Here is a 16,958-nt window from a genome sequence, read left to right on the forward strand (position 1 = left end):
TCTGTAACATGTCCTACGGGTTGTGTTCTGACCTGGTTGTGTTTATCTATCATGCTGTGACAAGGTACATATACTCACAAGTCAGTAATTTACCTCTTTATAGTGGTGTGGTACTAATGTTGTTGACACTTTAATCTTTGAGATTTTCAGCATCATTTACATGTTTCACATTTGGCATTCAAAGACACAACATAAGCAAGTTTTTGTGCAAACTGATTTATTTTAGTGCATAACGTGATGAAATCAGTCCACATCATGGTGGTGTACTCAACACAATACTGATAAACAAAATGCAGATAAGAGTTGGTAGTGTTTGTAGATGAGGTATTCCAAAGTAGAACCACAGTAATTTGAGTCCATAGTCCAACTTAGACGCTCCAGCCAATGTGGGAGAGGTCAGTGACAGTCAACAAAGTGAACACTTGGCACACAATGGAGGATATCAGGAGCAGGTAGTCACTTCCTGGGGGTGATGCGTAGCCATCTGTCTCTCACCGTTTCTTCTTCTGATGACCAACTCTACGTTTTTCTGGGGGACCCTCAGGCACAGGCAGCAGCGGTACAGGGTGCTCTCCGACAGAGTCCATATCACCCCCTGAGGCTAGTGCAGATGTTGTTGCACTGGATGTTGTAGGCACACAGGGAGGTGTGGACATATTGGTGGCAATCTGGCAGAGGCAGGTGACAATTACCCTGTGCACTTCAGTCAGGTCATGACTTTTGATTTTTGATTTTGAATTTGATTTTGAACCTGTCCAGTTTGTCTTTTTGGGCTTGGATGGTCCTGAGGATCCCAATGACCTGGCCAAATTCTTCTTGTGAATCCTCATATGCATGGAGGATTCTGGAGTGGTTTTTGGGTCTTCTCATCAGCAGCACCTGCTGAATGATGGTGCCAGTCCCCACGGCCCCTCCCAACACCCCTACCCACCCTAGCAGGACCAGTTAGTGCTGGCACAGTTGACACAGAGCCTCCTTCCTCAATGAAAGTGGTGTGGTTGTTGGGCAACTCCAGAGTGCCCTGTGTTGCAGTGCTATTGGTGGTCTCCTGGGTTGCTGTGTCCATGCGAGTAGGGGTCAGCTGGGTGTTGTCAACTGAGGTGGGAGTGGTTGCAGAGGATCCAGATATTGCAACTGTTGGTGCTGTGGGGGAATCCAAACCAGATGGTCCAGGTCGTTCCTCATCATCCGAAGATGGATGAGAGGGATCAATGCCAGAGAGCTCCTGGTCGACCGGAGACTGAGACTGGCTGTCCTGGATGGTTCCAGTGGTGGTCTGAGCTAGCTCTGTGGGTACAGAAACAACACAATGATTGATGTGTATGTCCACTGCCTCTCAAATCATACACATTACATACACTACTGAACCTACAGATGAGCTAATGTAGATAGATTGGCCTCCTTCACCCATGATGCTGGCCTATTTTTTGGGGCTAACTATGTATTTTGGACAAGATGGGGATTGATGGACATGTCCGGGTATGTGCATAAATGGGCCTGTTGTGTTTAGTTTACATTACATGTCCAAAGACATTGACTGGTTCCAGACACCCTGTTCATATGTTTACTTTCACATTGAGATACATACGCATTCTCTCCCTATATAGGTACTTTTTTGTGCTTGTGTACTGGTCTTGGTGCATGTCTTTTGAAGGCACATTGGTGTGGCTGCCTACACACTCACATTCTGCTAACTTAGCCAGAAAGTTGTGGGAATTGAGTGATTGAGTTGCTTCTTGTTATCATCATATTCTACACTTGTGATGGACTGTGACTACCAAAATGTGTGACTGGTTAGCTTTGTGGCTACACAGATCAAGTACTTTGTATAGCGACTCAATGGTCAAATGAGTTCACAAACTCAGCGTTCGTCAATTTTGTGGCAATGAACTATGAAAATCTGATGTTTGAGTGCTTGTTCTCTATTTGTGAGACTTACACACCTCCTTCCACCCAGCCTCACGAGGGCACCAGGAAGACTGCTTTCCAGACAATGTTTGTAAATGTACTTACAAGATATTTGTCAATAGTTGGCTGGTGTAGCTTACCTGGGACTCTGCTTACCTGACTGTGAGTGGCAATGTACTAGCAAGATGGCTGACACTGCTGCATGGTGTCTGGCGCACAAGGCCTTGATGGGAGTTGTAGTCAAGTCAAACAACTTGCACCTGTGTCAGACATCTTGATAGTAGACTTCCATTCACTGTCAGGTAGCCATAGGCCCAGATGAGCTGTCTGGGCAGTGTGGGATGAGGAGTGTTTATTACCCTCGGCCTCTACACTTTTTTCAAGATTTGTCTGGACAATGGGGTACCACTGGGCTCATGCTTGAGTCCTACTCTATTTAATATCCATGTGGCACCCCTTGAGAAGGCTATAGAGCCTTTCGGATATGGAATTATATCTTACGCTGATGATACTCAGTTGATTTTCACTTTTAATTCAGATCTAGCTATAACCAAAGATCGCTTTGCAAAGGGAATGCTTGCCATTTTGAATTGGATGACTGCCAATTGCTTACAATTGAATACAGATAAGAACAAGATCCTGCTGTTTGGCAAAGCCACTTCTCTGTGGTAAAGTGAACGGTGGCCCTCTCAATTAGGATCATCCCTGTCACCTAAGCAGTTAGTGAATAATCTTGAAAGATCACATTTTGCCCAACTCAGGTGTGTGCTACTAAAATATACGCATGCTACGCAGAATATTTCCTTATCTTCTGACCTCTGCCAGTGTTGTGTAGTTCCCATATTACCCATACAGGATCTGCGCAATTGGATAACTTAAACTGTAGGATTGGTGGCAGACTTGTGGTAAATAATTTAATTACCGGGACTTAATTTGATGCGGAAAATCTATAACAATAGCTCAGTAAAATAAGAGGCAGAATCCGTGGTATTAGAGGTTCGGAACGGGCTTTATTCCAGAATCAATTTAAATTGAGGAGCTCCATATTCCATCACCACGAAGGTTCAGGAAGTGAAGAACACCACTTTATTGACAAGTAATCATTTTTATACAATAGGCATTACAGTGAAACAGATGGAGGAGGCGTAACAATTGATAGTAAAGATAAAACATACATGCGTAGCAAAAGTGGGTGTAACTGGGTGTAACTAAAGAACGTCATCAGATATGATGTCATAATAGGGTGGTTCCATGAAAGAATTTCGCAATGTCAGCAGAAATACTTGGCAGAGATGCGCGCGCAGCAGCATGACGTGTGATTGACGTGCAACTAGGGGATGAAGGGGACTTGACCTTTAGCTCTACATGTGGAGACAGAAGTCTGGGGTTATGTCAACCTAATCCCAAATCATATCTATTATCCTATGTTTAAAGAACGGTGTTATCCAGAAAGAAAGGACTCTTAGGATAGAATCTTATTCTATACTGACTATACTGACCGTTAGTGCGTGTACAAGCGTCTAAGTGTCTACACTAGATGCGAGGGCAGAAATCTTCCATAGTAATAGGGCTATGAATTACTTGCATGAAGACAGAGAAGCCGGGCCTTTTGCTCGGTAGCTGGAAGAATGTTTACTTAAACTACTAGACAGGAATGCATTGGATAGGGAGCGGAGCAGATAATCACAAGGTGAAATACAGTTTTTGGCAGGCAACAGGCTGGAGTCAGGCACCGTTAGCCGCACAGAGAGTAGGACAAAGTTCATGGATACAGATGCGAGCTCAGACTGAAGCTTTCAGAGGCAGAAGGCAGAAAAAGCTTGATGGCAGAATCAGGGCCTACTTGCCTGGACTGTAAAATGGCATAAGTGAACCATATAAAGGCGGTGGCCTTTCATACTTATAAATGGAATATCCAGCCCATTCATGGCGGATCTGAAAGAGGACATGTTGGCGGTGGACGCACGTGTGTTTGCGTCTTCATAACTGGAACTGGAGGGAACATACATGTACTTGTGATTTATACATGAAACCGTTGGGGTCCAAGATAGGGGACATAACTGACCAGAAAAATCCATATTTCCACATTCCCTCCTTGTCCCCTACTTGCCCGTCAAGAGATATCAATCTTCATTAATCCATCGATCTGTTCATATAGCATCATTTGTTCTTCTTTCTTCTTCCGTGATGAATGAAATCTTGGTGGTGGAATACACGATGTGGCACACAGACCACAGATCGCTGGTCCACATTGTAGACATAGACAGCAACTGAATAGTATGAGAAAGCCAATACCTAGGAAGGATAGGACCTTCCATCCAAAGGTAGATAATACACTCCAAAACCAACCGGACCAAGTCCAGGTGCCTGGATTCTGGTGTATCTGGCTTACAATCTTATGAAGGCGAGTTATGGCTTTATATACAGATGGCGAATTTTCTGGTATGAAAATGCAACAGCTTGATCCGATGACCCTACAAGCTCCGCCCCTATCGGCCAGGATGACGTCAAGGACAAGACGATTTTGAAGCACAACAATCCGCATAGCAGACTGCTCTTCTGTTAAATTGCCTAAGGCGGAGATAGTTTCGTTCACTACTGCTTCAAGGGTTCTGGTTAATCTACGTATCAGCTTACTATTGGTGACTGTACCTATATAGGGAAAGAGACCTTTATTGAAATCTGTATATTTTTCCCATGCTGTCTCAGTGTAATCGACTATTGGGAGATCTCTCCTTTCTCTATTATGTACTAAATGAGTATTTCTGTGATAATCAGGAGGAGCTAGGAAAACAGGTGGCAAAAGGAATCCGATGTAGCAGGTACCATCCCAATCTAGTGGCAAACGTATGTATGCCGTCTGACCACATATGAAGTAGGAATGGCGAGAAGCTCTAAATGTAGACTTGCCTTGATCACTAAATTCTATTACAGTGGTGCATTTACTGTGGCCCATGTGTATAGAGCCATTCTTTCTTATACATAATTCACCTTTAACTGGAAATACTGACATAGCGGGCAAAATTGGTGCAGCTTCGGTTTCGACATTCAGGATCATGAGATTAAGCGTGAAATTACCTAATCCATATACTTCATTTTCTAGATCAGTTCCTGTTCTTTTGGGAAGTCCCTCCTTGCTAGGGTAACAGACTTTAAGTAAAACTAAGTGCAGGTTTCCCCATACCCAGTTGTCTTGATAAACTGCGGAATTCGAATCTAGGGAATTAATTAAACTAAACCATGCTCCACAGGAGCCATTGTGTGTGAACGGATATGGAAAGAGAGGCAAAATTCCATTATAGTTCTGATAGGGAGGGAGTCGGCCACATATCCAACAATTTGTAGCATTGCTAGCCTGATGGGAATGATGTAACATACTAATAAAAGTGTTATTGCGCAGCGCAAATCTGTATGATAACTCATGCGGGGGAAATTCACTAAAAGAATGTTCAGCAGTAATATTGTAAACATGTCTAGAAATAGGATAATATGTGTGCAACAATATACTTGCAGTAATTATTAAAAGACTTAGGAAAAACAAAATTAATAACGTCACTGTGCAATGACTACGCAGTGATTTACAGTATGCATGTCGTTTCAACTTTATCCTTCTGTTTCTTTCTCTATACAGGTCTAAGGGATACATGTCAGAGACAAATTCGACCGATTCACCTTGGAGAGGACTTAAACAATCAAATTGCCTGACTTGTTAGACCTAAGTTTTAGTTTGTATTGTTCATGGTTATTCAGTTCAACCAAAGGAAGTTTAGAGTCACTCGGGGAAGACACACAAGGTGTGTCGTTTACGTCTGACGGTAGTCCATGAAATTTCTTGATATGACTTGAATGTATCCAGCCTTTTCGTCCTTCGATCTTTACGGCTGTCCTCGTCGTTAGCAATACGAGTTGAGGCGACTTCCACCTAGGATCCAGCTGAGACTTCCGATCAAAGTTCCTCACTAGAACTAAATCCCCTGGAATTACGTCATGGGGTTTCACCTCGGTGTTGTCGAGAAAGGCTGCAGCTACCTGTGAACGACAAGATTGTAGTGCAGACATCAAGGAAGCCAAGTAATCTGTCAGCATATTACAGTCAATATCAGTTATTTTGCGTGGTATAGGCGTCCCCCACATATTTGGTGGTCTACCGAAGATCACTTCATAAGGGGATAGCCCTGTTCGAGAGTGTGCTACCATTCTCATGTAAAAAAGTGCAACGGGTAAGGCTACTACCCAATCGACACCTTTTTCTCTGCATATTTTGGACAATCTAATTTTCAGGGTCTGGTTATGTCTTTCCACGAGACCTGCTGCCTCGGGGTGTCGGACACAGTGAAATTTCCACTGATAGCCTAACAAAAGTGAAACGTGTTTCATTAATTCGGATGCGAACGGCTGGCCGTTATCTGAGTAGACAACACGTGGTAAACCGTACTGTGGGAAGAATTCTCGAACTAACTGTTTGGCAGTAGTCGGGGCAGTGTAATCTGAAACCGGGTATGCCTCTGTCCAACGGGAAAGAGCACAGACAACTACGAGAACATATTTGAATCCTCGACATCGTTCCATTTGGATATAATCCATCTGGAGGACTTCAAAAGGGTGATCAGGAGGCTGAAATCCACCCTGTTCTACGGGAATGCTTTTACCTGGGTTAAACTGACAACAGATCATACAGGTACGGACTTTTTGTTTAGCTGCTGCTCGTAAATGTTTGTTGAACCAAATGTGTTGAATGCTGTCTAGCATAGCTTTTTCTCCTAGGTGCGCTGGACTATGTACAGTGTTAATGATAACTTGGACCATTGAATCAGGAAGGAACCACACACATTTTTCCTTCGTCACCCATCCTTGATCCGTTTGGGTCCCTCCTAATTCAGTCCATTTCTTTATTTCATCTGGTGTAGCATGTGTCTGTATGTCAATTACGTCAAGAGCGGGATCCTTAACCGTCATGCAATGTGTTGGTGTCGGAACTATTGTCTTTGTCATGTCAGATGTGTGAGTTTGAGCAGTCTGTTTAGCTGTTCTGTCAGCTAAATCATTGCCTTGGGAAATGGTATCAGTAACTTTCGTATGAGCTTTACATTTCATAATTGATATTGCAGTGGGTAGATGTATTGCATCTAGTAAGGCATGAATGAGGGGTCCGTGCTGAATGTGGGTACCGTGAGAAGTTAAATAACCTCTCTCTCGCCACAGTACGCCGAAGTCATGTACAACTCCGAATGCATAACGTGAATCAGTGTATATGTTGACTTTTTTATTTGTTGCTTGAATACAGGCTTGTGTCAGAGCGATGAGCTCTGCTGTTTGAGCGGACAAGGTATTTATGCGATTTGTTTCAATAACTTCAGTATCTGTTGTGACTGCATATGCGGCCACTAACTCTCCTGTATTTGTTCTCATACATGACCCATCTACATACAACGTCAGGTCTGGGTCTGACAATGGGACGTCTGTCAAGTCTTGTCTGGGTTTCGTCGTGATAGTGATAACTTCAATACAATCATGTGCAAGTGGGTCTGTTCCGTTTACTGGTAACAATGTGGCAGGATTCAATGTACTACAACGTCTGATTTCTATATGTGGCTGAAACAATGTTAATTCGTAACCAGTGAGTCGTGCTATAGTCAAGTGTTGTGTTTGTGTGCGGTTCAAGAGAACCTCTACTGCATGTGGTACTTGTACTGTCAATTGGTGTCCTAACACTATGGCATCGCTTTGTCTAATTGCTAAAGCTGTTGCTGCCACTGATTTCAGGCACGCAGGCAGAGCCTGAGCTACGGGATCTAATGTACTAGAAAAATAAGCACACGGTTTGTGTGATCCTGCTTGTTCCTGAGTGAGTACTGACAAAGCAGTACCTTCGCGTTCTGTAACAAAGAGTGTAAAATGTTTATAGTAACATGGTGTTGCTAAAACGGGTGCTTGACATAAAGCTTTCTTTAGGCTTTCAAAAGCTTGTGTATGTTCCTGAGTCCAAGGGAGAACAGTCGATGTGGCTGCCTCCTGTGTTGTCAACTGAATGAGTGGTTTTGCTAGAAAAGCATACTGAGGGATCCACTGCCTACAATATGAAGTGAGGCCTATAAAAGCCCGCACCTCCTTTTGTGTCTTGGGTATTGGCATGTTAGCAATTAACTGGATGCGATCTGGTGTAAGCTGCCTTCCCTCCTTGGACAGCGAGTGACCAAGGTAAACAACTCGCTGGACACAGAATTGCAGCTTAGAAGGGGACACCTTATGCCCCTTTTCGGCCAAAAATTGTAAAACCGTCAGTGAGGCTTTTTCACATTCAGGTTCGCTTCTAGCGGTGATCAGCAGATCATCGACATATTGAAGCAGGGCAGTGTTGACTGGCATGTGGATACTGTCGAGTTCTCGTTTCAGTGCTTGGCTATAAATGCTGGGGCTTTCTGTAAATCCTTGAGGTGCGCGTGTGAATTTAAAGCTTCGTCCATTTAAACTAAATCCGAACAAGTATTGGCTTTCCGGATCTATTGGGACGCTGAAGAAGGCATTCTTGAGATCAATTACAGTAAAGAATGTTGCTTCGGAGTCAATGGCTGTCAGTAATGAAGAAATGTCTGGGACTACGGGGTATTGTGGTACTATGCATTTATTTAATTCGCGCAGATCAATAACCAATCGGTATACTGGCGGGACTTTTGGATCAGTTCGTTTAAGAATCGGGATTATCGGGGAATTACATACATTGGAGTCGGTTTCCACAACCACTCCTTGGGCAATAAGCTCGTCAATGATTTGTAGTAAAGCCACTACAGCATCTGGTGGTAACTTGTATTGTCGCATTCGTGGAAGTACCACTCCTGCCTTTAGTGTGACTCGATATGGTGTAATGTTCATGCAACCAACATCTGTAGGGCCTTGTGCCCATAAATGTGTCGGTAAAGTCTGTAGTCGGTGATCCATGTCTCGTGACACGTAGTGCCCTTTGAAATCACGTACAAATTATCTTACTCCTTCTGGAGAACAACATATTATAGCTCCTAGAGCTTTCAATGTTTTGATACCTAACAGGTTTTCTGGACATGATTTAGTAAGCAATAAATCTGTAGTTCGTGTCAAAGGACCAATCGTAAGGGGAAGAGGCTGTGATACTTCGTTAACGATAGGTTTTCCTGAAAAGCCAAGGGAAATATTCTGTGAGCCTGAGAGGGGTGCCCCTGGAACTTCACTACGTTTTATTGTTGTTCGGCTTGCCCCTGTATCAAGTAAAAATTTTCTATCTTGGCCTAATAGTTCACTGTGTACATAAGGTCCTTCTTGATCTACAGGGACCTCAATAAGGGGTAAGCCAACTTCCCTCTCTAGGCTGTTTCATGAGTATCGTTGATAATCAGGATAATCATACTGTGCAGTCTGGTACATCTGTCGTGTCGTTGTTGGTGTAGCAGCAATAGGCTGCGGTGGTGGAGCTGGCATAGACTGTTGCGGAGCTGGCATGGCCTGTGCATGCTGCGGAGCTCCTTGTGGGTTATGATCCTGTCTAGGTGGCCGTGGTCTTTCTTTTGTATTACCTATGGCGATATTATGTTTTAAAACTGGGCAATCGTGTACATAATGACCTGGCTGTTTACAATAGTTGCATGTCCCTTTTACAGGACCTGTTGAAACACTGGGCTGTGTCATACCCTTTTTATGACCGTCAACTGGCACTGTCTGGGAAACTAGCATTTTCATTTTCGTGTCTTTCATGCGTCTATGTTCATGTTCTTGTTCTTCTCTAATTCTATTGTGATGGTACTGTAACATTTGTAACATTTGTGACGGAGTGTTACCTTGCCAGGTACTCTCGAACTTCAATACTCTATTCTTAACTTGGGGCAAAGAATTTTCAACTAACTTTGTCACAAACAGATGTGGATACGATTCGCTGCTTGCTTTTATTCCACTATTTATACCAAAACATTTTTCGAATCGGGCGTAGAAATCACTAGTGTCTTCATCTGATTTTTGTTTACAGGCTGAAATTGCACCCCAGTCTTCCTTTTTCGTAGTTAATAAACGTGGCAGTACCTGTACTAGTAAACCTGGTAGTGTTTTGGTTTTCTCCCCAAGCCCTGCACCTGGACCTCGAGCTTTTTCTTCGTTTTCTAATGCTGTCCAATCTATCTTTTGGTCTCCCACCTCCCAATCCTTTTCCTTGAGTTTTTCATAAATGCCCGCAGGCATTAATACCTTCAATATTGTCATAATGTCGGGGCAGGTATACTCTCCCATGAGCAACATGTCTTTAATTTCTCGGTGGAAACCAGCTGGGTCTTTGTCATGACTGGGTACCACCTTCTTCATTTCTAATAGTTCTATTTTGGATATGGGTGTGTATACAAACACACGTTTAAACTCATTGTCATCACCCTTTATCGGGTGCACTTCGCGTAAGGGATTCTGTCTATCCATATAGTACGTCGTTCTTTCCTTGATGGGCAGTGAGACATGTTCGGGGCATACAAAAAGAATATACTGCTTTCTGGATTCTAGTATTTCTCTAATTAACTCAGTACCTGAACCTCTCCATTTATTTGTGAGTAATTCAGTCAATATATTAGGTAATGGACCAGGATCGGAATGTTGGCTTTTATACAATATAAGGAGTTGTTGAATCATATAGACACCAGCTAAACGCTGTTCATCTGGGGTGAGGTTCAAAAACGTGTGTGCTAGTGTATCATCACTATATTTTCCGGGACTGTCAACCCAATGAACGGCTGACCTGGCTAATTCTTGTTCGTCCATAGAATCGAGTATATGATAACCCCTTCGTTCTCGGAGTAGGTTGTCAGCGGCTTGGAACGAATGTTCGGGGGACCTTATATTTATTATAGGAGTTTGGAAATTTCTGCTATTATCTGGACGTACCGGACGTATCGGATCAGTGAAGCATCTAGTATTATTGCAAGATCTTCCTCTACTTACATAGGCCATGGTTTCTAACTGTCCTGTGGGCAGTTCTAATTCTTCCTCGTCTTCGGTTTGTTCAGGTTCGTCTACTGCTAATCTTTCTTCGTGTATTCGTTCTATTTCTTTGCGGATCTTTCGGCACATAGCTACTATACATGATCGTTTATCATGTCTTCCCTCTGATATATTCTGACTCCATGTGGTAAGAATTTGCATTTCTTTCGGATTTACCCCTGGTTGGTCTTGATTTCTGATCACACAATTTATGAGGAAACGTAACAGTGCCCCCTGTATTTCCACTTTTTGGTACTCCATGGCTCTGTTAATACTCTCAGAATCTCGCCCTGACTGGACAAAGTGATATATATTTTCTAAGTGTGTAGTCATTCCTGGTAGCTTCCCTAAATATATAGCAGCTCGTCGGATACGTAATGATGCCAGCATCATTTCGTCCCCTTTTCCGGGCACAGGATCATATCTACAGTCTATTAGAAGTTCCTTGAGCGTGTTGGGAGTTACTAGTTTGGGCGTACGTTGGTGGGCTAATTCTTGAAAGGAAAGTTTATTTACTCTGGGTGGCGTGGAAAAAATGTTTGATGTACCTCCGGTAGCCCCACCTGGGGTGCTGGATGTGAAAGGATTCGTTAAACGTGATATAGCAACTATAGGTGTGGATACAGATGTCGAAGCAGATGTGCTTGCCTGAACTTGTGTCGGAGTTTGCTGTTGCGGAGGTACAGACGGAAGAGGGTCTTGGCGTTGAACCCCCTCTGCAGGCGGTCTATGTGGCGCAGCATTAGCATACTCGGGAGCTGCGTCGTCTAAATAAGAGGAAAGAAAAACATCTTCTGCGGTTCTGGGATGCCCTTTGGGATGTACTTTTATCGGGAACAATGGGGGTGGCAAGTCTTTTGGTATCTCCGGAGTAGCCTTAGGTAATCCTTCGGCCAGGAGAGGATACATACCATTCATAAGGGCATTTCGTTGTCTGTCTACTTGTTCTGATTTGACTCGAGTACCTTCTTCAATTAATATATTTTCTCGAACTTTATTTAAATTCTCCTTACTCTTCTCTTCCTGTCTACGTGCTTTTTCTGTACGTCTATACGATTCTTTACGCCATAATTCAATGGCGTCTTTCTGTGATTGTCTAGCTTTCTTTTTCCATAATTCTTCCTCTACTTTCACGATGCAATCTGCATCCCAGGTCCCAGCTGCGGGCCACCTCTGACTTTCTGGTAATTCCTTGGTGTAGTCTACCCATAAATCAAGAAATAATATGGCGTCTAGGCCATGTTTATGATACATAAAGTACCCTGGAGTGTCCCTAGGAGGAATGGGAACAGCTTCTTCGAGTACCCCTTTTCTAGTTTTGATCTGTCTTAATTTCGAAAAGAGCGGCATTTTGAGAACTGATCTGATCTGATACCTAATTTTGAACACGTTTAATACAACGAAACACAATAATGAACAGTCATTCACACCACAATATGCAGAACGTATTTAAAAAACATTTAACATTTAACATTTAATGAACAACAATGATGGCCGTTCACTAAGCATAATACTCGATACTAACTAGATAATTCTGACTTCATATACTAGACATACTTGATATACTGCTAAACAGTACAGATACACTGCTGAAACAGTGCAGACCGGATTTGTGTACCCAAACCCGTCTTGACCGGCACAACCTATATGCACGTCAGAACGCCTCCCCGACAATGGTACTCACCGGGTAGCTCGGAACGGAAGGCCTCGGAACTGAACTGAACTGGACTCGGACCAGACTGGACTCGACTCGATACTTCGGAACTTCGGAACTTCGGAACTGGTGGGCCTCTGTATACCTCGGATCTTGCTCTCTCAGCTAGGCTCTGGTCGGGATACTTAGCACTTCTCACCGCCTCGTCTGGGTGTTGATCGCAGCCTCAGTTACCCCCGCTCGGCAGGAGGGAGATACAGGAAATCCTGTGGGTACGCGTTGTTGTCCGTCCAGCTGTGACAGGAGACCGGGCCTGCAACGCACCTCCGGCGCGTGAGATGAGAAAGTGTCCCTGTTCGGGCGCCATTTATGTGGTAAATAATTTAATTACCGGGACTTAATTTGATGCGGAAAATCTATAACAATAGCTCAGTAAAATAAGAGGCAGAATCCGTGGTATTAGAGGTTCGGAACGGGCTTTATTCCAGAATCAATTTAAATTGAGGAGCTCCATATTCCATCACCACGAAGGTTCAGGAAGTGAAGAACACCACTTTATTGACAAGTAATCATTTTTATACAATAGGCATTACAGTGAAACAGATGGAGGAGGCGTAACAATTGATAGTAAAGATAAAACATACATGCGTAGCAAAAGTGGGTGTAACTGGGTGTAACTAAAGAACGTCATCAGATATGATGTCATAATAGGGTGGTTCCATGAAAGAATTTCGCAATGTCAGCAGAAATACTTGGCAGAGATGCGCGCGCAGCAGCATGACGTGTGATTGACGTGCAACTAGGGGATGAAGGGGACTTGACCTTTAGCTCTATATGTGGAGACAGAAGTCTGGGGTTATGTCAACCTAATCCCAAATCATATCTATTATCCTATGTTTAAAGAACGGTGTTATCCAGAAAGAAAGGACTCTTAGGATAGAATCTTATTCTATACTGACTATACTGACCGTTAGTGCGTGTACAAGCGTCTAAGTGTCTACACTAGATGCGAGGGCAGAAATCTTCCATAGTAATAGGGCTATGAATTACTTGCATGAAGACAGAGAAGCCGGGCCTTTTGCTCGGTAGCTGGAAGAATGTTTACTTAAACTACTAGACAGGAATGCATTGGATAGGGAGCGGAGCAGATAATCACAAGGTGAAATACAGTTTTTGGCAGGCAACAGGCTGGAGTCAGGCACCGTTAGCCGCACAGAGAGTAGGACAAAGTTCATGGATACAGATGCGAGCTCAGACTGAAGCTTTCAGAGGCAGAAGGCAGAAAAAGCTTGATGGCAGAATCAGGGCCTACTTGCCTGGACTGTAAAATGGCATAAGTGAACCATATAAAGGCGGTGGCCTTTCATACTTATAAATGGAATATCCAGCCCATTCATGGCGGATCTGAAAGAGGACATGTTGGCGGTGGACGCACGTGTGTTTGCGTCTTCATAACTGGAACTGGAGGGAACATACATGTACTTGTGATTTATACATGAAACCGTTGGGGTCCAAGATAGGGGACATAACTGACCAGAAAAATCCATATTTCCATACAGGATCTGCGCAATTGGATAACTTAAACTGTAGGATTGGTGGCAGACTGACTTTGTACACCCACCGAGAAAATTAGCCTTTCTGTTTTAGCTAGCTCACAGTGCCACTAGAATCTTCTCTTATTGGAGAGAGGCTGGTTCTTGCCAACCTCAGAACATGACAACCCCGATCCCTCAGAATCGTGGAAACAATGTACTACCTTTCACTCAGTTACTCGTTCTCACTTATTTGGTTTCAGAGAGTTACACAGAAGAAACATTAGGACGTGTTACAATAAGAATTTATTGCACAGTTGTTCTCCTGGTGTAAAATAGATTGCTGCAACAACCGTTAGACAGTAGCAGATATATGTGATTAATAGTACAGTGAAAATAAAAGGCTTGCATAGTTCTACTATCTTGAAATAATCATGAATACGTACATGAATACTAAATGAATGATAAAAAGAGAGCGCGTACCCTTACGATGCCTGTCTAGATGTACCTAAGTGTACCTAGCATGTGAGTAGGTGTGAAGCCAAGAATCCCTCTAGGATTTAGTCTAACCCCATTACCTGAAGTGAGAGAGTGTGGGACCCCATCCTGGTCTCGAGTTGGACACCCCGCGAGGGATGTGTTAGACCACTGTCAGCTGGAGCATCTGCAACCAGGAACCTCAGCGTCTCTGGTCAGTGTGTCGGCTGAGAAGTCTCCGTCTCCTCTCTCTAACCCTAGTAAAATGTGCTGTATTATACAAAAAGTATCTAGGGTTCCTTTGTCCCTTGTTTCTTGTATTAGCCGCTGCTGGATTTGAGGATGACATATGGGATGAACCTTGTAAATAGATATTATGAAAGTGGTGTAGCCTCTGCCTGATTTTCAAGAACCCTTATGAATATTCATTCATACTGTATGAGTCAGTTGATGAAGTTATAGGACGCTATTGTTCGGGGAAAACCCTCCTCCTGTGCCCAGGACTAGAACTATTTAAAGGTTCAATCCTAAAGGCTCGTTACTGTGTAGTATAAGGGAGATAATGTAGGTGAAGGTATCTGATATTACCCGGGCCTATATTAGGGTACCTATATGGAACATAACACCCACTCCACTCCACTTCCGAACAGTCAACAATAATAAAATGCTAGGGAACTACTATTTGTATTAGGTAGCAGTGCATAAAACTATCAGTAAGCTCCGTAAAATATTTTTTAAACCATTTAAAAATAGTCTAAGAGGGGAAAACAAAAAATCTTTCGAAAGTTAGTATCGGCAATGTCACATTAAGTCAAAGTCCTAGTTGAGTTTGTGTATATAAGTCGAACCACTACAAGCATCAGAGGGCCATGCTCTTCCAGAGAAAGTGTTAATTTTAAGAAATGTTCCAAATTTAATTGAGTTTTCAAAAAAAAAGGAAAAAGCAGAATTCTTTCCCAGCACACGATAAGCCAATTATAGATTAAGTGTCCTGGCTGGGAGTCACAACATCGCCTTTGATCGCTTCTACAGAGGACGATCCATGTACCACCTCTCAGAGTACCTCAATAGACCACAGATGATATTCAGAACTGCCACTAGCTGGTGCAGAGGCAGCTGGTGCTGTAGTCAATACCTGAGTGTTAGTGGAAGAGCTGATCATTTGTAGCAAAAGGCACCTGCGGGTTCTCGAGGAATTCAGCCCTCAACATAGAATTATGCTGGGGACATTGCAGAACATGTGTCCTCACGGGTTCCAGCCTGGTATTCATGTCCGTAGGTGTGGCCAATGGAATGTCAGACAAAGATCCAACACGCATTCTTCTCTGCAAAACAGGAATCGAAAAACAGGTAAGATACAGTCCATCCAGACTGGTCTAAAGGATAGGAACCAAGAGGCGCTCAGTTCCCGTAGGCGAGGATTGCCCGGATGTTGTACCATGCGTTCATGGTATTTGCGCTCCAGGAGAGCTTTTGCCATCTCGTTGGTGATTGGGCCGTCCATTGTGTAGCAGAAAAATAACAATCAGGATACCTGCTATTAAGGGCAGGATCAGCGGAAGACCTCCAAAAATGGTTCCCAATACCAAATGTATGAAATTTGGAATAACTCCGAGGACTGTATGAAAGGTGTTTAGAAATCCAGACCCTATGGTCTTAAATAGGTGTACAATACCACTCGTATCAAACATATTAAAGATACAACCCACCATTTCTGTGAAATGAAAGGGGCAGTTTGTACGTATAAGTGCCTATATCTCAGCCAAGGTCCTTGCGATTTGAAGATCAAAAGTCTCTCGGGCAGAGGTTAAGGGTACGGTTTGCTGTAAAAGCATGGCTTTCATTCTGCTCAAAGTATCAAACTGTATAAAGGAAACATTCAACGAAGGCCATAACGGCGCTTTCCTGACTGTATTCATTTACATTTACATTTACATTTACATTTACTTACATACAACAAGTGACCCTGGAGTTCATAGTGACCAGATAGGCAACACCAGGAAGCATCCCAAAGCAACCTTGATCATTCGGCATCAAGCAACTCCCATTCGAGAGCAGCTTGAATACCGGAGTAATCACGGCTGCTGGAGTCTCTTTCAGGTGGCAGGACAAGTTCGCTACTGAACCATTACAAGCTCCATGTAGTGAAATATCCTGGCACATGAGAGAACCGCTTAAAGCGTTCTTGCAGTTTGTACCGCTTAGAAACACTTCTTGATCCCCACTCCGGCATCGAAATCTGTATGCTAATTCACAGGATTCCCCAATGTATTCCTTACCCATTTTTTCATATTTTCCTGCCTGCTGTTGCTCAAGGCAATATTGAAACTGAAAAGTAGTGGCCATGAATTAGCCATTCTGTGGATGGTGACTCTGCCACTGTAAATGGTAATCTATCCAGCTTT

Source organism: Triturus cristatus, chromosome 8, assembly GCF_964204655.1.
Source record: "Triturus cristatus chromosome 8, aTriCri1.1, whole genome shotgun sequence".
Taxonomy (NCBI): domain Eukaryota; kingdom Metazoa; phylum Chordata; class Amphibia; order Caudata; family Salamandridae; genus Triturus; species Triturus cristatus.